This window comes from Gadus chalcogrammus, chromosome 6, assembly GCF_026213295.1.
Source record: "Gadus chalcogrammus isolate NIFS_2021 chromosome 6, NIFS_Gcha_1.0, whole genome shotgun sequence".
In the NCBI taxonomy this organism is placed as follows: Eukaryota; Metazoa; Chordata; class Actinopteri; order Gadiformes; family Gadidae; genus Gadus; species Gadus chalcogrammus.
Genome location: NC_079417.1, coordinates 2,337,414 through 2,342,212, shown reverse-complemented (window position 1 = coordinate 2,342,212; position 4,799 = coordinate 2,337,414).

Below are 4,799 nucleotides of genomic sequence, written 5' to 3'. Positions count from 1 at the left end.
TGGTGGTGTTGTGTAGAGGGGGTGGTGTTGTGTAGAGGTGCTGGTGTTGTGTAGAGGGGGTGGTGTTGTGTAGAGGTGCTGGTGTTGTGTAGAGGTGGTGGTGTTGTGTAGAGGTGCTGGTGTTGTGTAGAGGTGCTGGTGTTGTGTAGAGGTGCTGGTGTTGTGTAGAGGCGGTGGTGTTGTGTAGAGGTGCTGGTGGTGGTGTGTAGAGGTGGTGGTGTTGTGTAGCGGTGCTGGTGTTGTGTAGAGGTGCTGGTGTTGTGTAGAGGTGGTGGTGTTGTGTAGAGGGGGTGGTGTTGTGTAGAGGTGCTGGTGTTGTGTAGAGGGGGTGGTGTTGTGTAGAGGTGCTGGTGTTGTGTAGAGGTGGTGGTGTTGTGTAGAGGTGCTGGTGTTGTGTAGAGGTGCTGGTGTTGTGTAGAGGTGCTGGTGTTGTGTAGAGGTGGTGGTGTTGTGTAGAGGGGGTGGTGTTGTGTAGAGGGGGTGGTGTTGTGTAGAGGTGCTGGTGTTGTGTAGAGGGGGTGGTGTTGTGTAGAGGTGCTGGTGTTGTGTAGAGGCGGTGGTGTTGTGTAGAGGTGCTGGTGTTGTGTAGAGGTGCTGGTGTTGTGTAGAGGGGGTGGTGTTGTGTAGAGGGGGTGGTGTTGTGTAGAGGTGCTGGTGTTGTGTAGAGGGGGTGGTGTTGTGTAGAGGTGCTGGTGTTGTGTAGAGGTGGTGGTGTTGTGTAGAGGTGCTGGTGTTGTGTAGAGGTGCTGGTGTTGTGTAGAGGTGCTGGTGTTGTGTAGAGGCGGTGGTGTTGTGTAGAGGTGCTGGTGGTGGTGTGTAGAGGTGGTGGTGTTGTGTAGCGGTGCTGGTGTTGTGTAGAGGTGCTGGTGTTGTGTAGAGGTGGTGGTGTTGTGTAGAGGGGGTGGTGTTGTGTAGAGGGGGTGGTGTTGTGTAGAGGTGCTGGTGTTGTGTAGAGGGGGTGGTGTTGTGTAGAGGGGGTGGTGTTGTGTAGAGGTGCTGGTGTTGTGTAGAGGGGGTGGTGTCGGGTGGTGTTAACACCCCAGGCGGTGTGAGGACCGAGGTGTCTCAGGGCTCTGCTGGACTGTAGCTGGTGTGTCACTGAACAAATGTTTTCCTCTGTTCCTCAGATCAGTCCTCAGAGAGCAGCACAGGTCGATGGCCGCCCGATGCTAACAGCATTACCCTGGGCTGCGATTGGCCGACACCAGCGGAGGCTCCGATTGATCCAGCAGCTCTCTGCCACGCTGGATCAGCTCTCCTTCATTGGTGGAGGAAATATTGATATTGGCCGATATCTGCTGTTGGAAACGCGCCTTATGGGAGAGCAGCACGGGGTATTGATGGAGTATTTTTAGGGCTTCTATGTTTTGTCTCTGGGGTTAAGAATTTATGTTTAATGCGATTTCCCGATGTTTCTGTTTGAAGAGTCAGCAGTCCCGGAGGGTGTTCGTAGCTCTCAGTCCACCACCTCCCCCCCCCCCCCTCTCCTACCTTGAGATGAGTGCAGGGAGCAGGATCAATACACCATTTGACTCTTGTATGTTAACTGCTCATGGATGAACGACTGAATGGCTAACTTCAGGAGGGCTGTGTTGTGCACTTTATCCATTAGGCCAGCCCGGGCATTTAAGAAGTTATGTCCTTGTTATGACATCGTATCTCTCTTACTCAAGCCACTTATTGTTTGGTTTTTGTAGAGAAACCAATCGACCAATCACAGCGCCCTCTGTTGGCGAGGCAGCTCTGTACCTCTGATTCCCGCTCAGATTTCAATTAAGACCGGAGAGAACCCGATCTTACCGTCTGGTTCACAATAGAATAAACGAGACACTGAGCTCCACCCAGACCGTTAGGGTTGATGCAGAACCTCAGCAAGAGTCTTTCCTGCAGGGGAAGAGGCCTCAGGATCAATACTCGTTAACTACCCAGCAGGCCAAAGCCCCCCACAGCCACTAATAAATCCACCGGTTCCCACAACAAGCCTCCTGCCCCCGTTCGCGTCTCCACGGGTGAAACAGTCCCACCATGTAACCCTCCACTCCGTCACCGTAGAAGGTAATCAGCAGTTGTGGTGGTGTGGTCTGTTAGCCAGAAACCATCTGGGGAGAAAGGCCATCTGGCAACTGTTTGGAGAAAGGCAGGGACTGTTGAGAAAGACCGTCCGTGTGATGCACCATCCGTCGATCACCGTACATCACATATCACGAAGGTCACGTATCAGGAAGATCACGCAGTTCACAAAGAAGATCACATAGATCAAGAAGATCACGTAGATCACAAAGAAGATCACATAGATCAAGAAGATCACGTAGTTCACAAAGAAGATCACATAGATCAAGAAGATCACGGAGATCACGAACTTCAAGTGGATCATGTGGATGATGTAGATCAACAAGATCACAATGATCCCGTAGATCCCGTACATATAGATCAGGAAGATCGCATAGATCACGTAGAGGACGTAGATCAAGAAGATCACTAAGATCAGGAAGATCAGGTAGATCCCGTAGGTCCTCATGGGACGCAGACGACCTCGTAAACCGCGGTTGGCGCGATGTGTCGGTGGATGCTGAACATGAATTATCAATGAAGAGGGTGAATAACGAGGGTGAACCACCGTGGCTGATGACTGCCGGTTGCGGGTCGTTTGAAGAAGCCGTTGGTTTTATCTGTGATGCCAAACCTCTTTGTTGTGTTGCAAAACCGTCCTTCTGTGGGACAGGTTCCTCAGTGTTTTGTTTTGTTGTCTTAACAGACGGATTTGGGTCTAAAGCTTCGGCCACGCCCATCCTTTAGTCTGGATGCATCCTGTGTCTGTTTCCTTATTCTGGGTTTGGAGCAAAGACCCAGACAGCCGTGACGTGACATTGTGCCTCTCAACGGTTAGTCATGCGTCTGGAGTTCCAGGAATAGAGAGATGGCGGGCCTATTCCGAGTGAGCAGGTGCATCGATGGCGTTGATGCTGAATACTGCAGACACAGAAAACTGTCAGGATCTTGGAAGAGAAATATATAAAAATGCAATGTCTCCTTTTCCCCATCCTATTTCTTTGGATCCAGAATGATCCCCTTTCTAAAATATTTAATTATTATTCACATTCTCATTTCATATTTCATCACTATTCATATTTTATCAAATAGATATTTGGCAGTAAAATGACAGTTGGACGTCACTGCCACAAGACATTGCCCAAACTGAGTTTAACATCACTTGATTACAAAGCCTCAATACTAAAAAAATGTAACTGGTCAGAAAGATCCCTGATCATACGCATAAAAGATCAGCAGTTTCATTGTGTGTGTGTGTGTGTGTGTGTGTGTGTGTGTGTGTGTGTGTGTGTGTGTGTGTGTGTGTGTGTGTGTGTGTGTGTGTGTGTGTGTGTGTGTGTGTGTGTGTGTGTTCCTCCAAGCGTTGCGTGCGTCGATCCAGGCATGCCCGCAGGGCGCACGCTGACAGCGGTGATGTAGTGCAGGGAGGTCTGGCGTCTCGAGACCCTTTCCATCTCGCGCCGGGCTCCTCCCCTGCACCCCCCGGAGCCGGAGGGGTCCATCCCGCTGAGACAAGCACTCTGCTGCTCATCTGCAGGATATTAGCGCAGCCCCGGGTTATTCATAGACCATCAAACTGTATCTGCGCCCGGGAAACGCTGAGCACTGTGCGAATATCAATTCAATTAGCCCTGCGTGCCTGTTGCAGAGCTGAGCTTTATCACGAGGAGACGCCACCGGGGTGCATGTGAAACGATCGCACACAGCAGCCAGTGCACGTGCACGTACACAATGTAAACTACAACACAAACAGGCACAAAAACACACGCGCGCAGATGCGCACCGAGATATGCGCTGAACACAAACAGGCACGAACGCACACACACACACACACACACACCGCACACACAATATGCACTCCAACTCACACACACTCACTGAAACACGCAAACACGCACACACATATGCACTCCAACTCATGCACACACACACACACACACACACACACACACACACACACACACACACACACACACACACACACACACAGTATGCACTCCAACTCACACACGCGCACACACACACACACACACACACGTCCATAAAGACTCTTTTACCTTCACATCTGATAAGCATACATCATTAACTGCTGTAATATGTAAGAAATGATGCAGAACACTCGTTACTCTGACATTTATTACAGTGATTCGGTTCCCGTCAGGTCGGTACCGTGATTGAAATATTTCATGCGCACGGCTCCATCGCTAGTAGCAACGGAGACGTGGTCAAACTCTGGGTTACGGTTCAACGGTAAACTGGTTTCCCAGAGTTTGAAACAAGGAGCACTTTGTGTGAGTCCGTCTGCCAAGTCCCCTGTTGTTCACGTTTGAAAGGCTTGCCTCCGTGTTGCCTTTCAGTGTTAACTAGGCCAGCACCTCTCTGACCAAATGGGAGCGCAGCTAGCAGGCGTAGCTTTAGCACACTGTCTCTTTGGTAGCCTACAAGCTTGCAATATTTAGCATTTGAGACAAAACATTGCGACAACAAAGTTAACCAAACATGTATTAGTTATTTTTAGTCGTTAATATATATTTTATATGTCGTTTTAATTTAGTTTAGTATTAAATAAAGTTGTTAGTAAACTATGAGTTTTATAAAAACAGCCTATAAAAGTGTGTAATGTAGACTTTGAACATTAAAAACACTTTTAGCATTTAGCAGCAAACACAGAGAAATTGCATCAACACCAAATAAAAAGCTAGGATCCCGATGGACGGCTAAAAAATAGTGCAAAATAAATGCAGATCCGC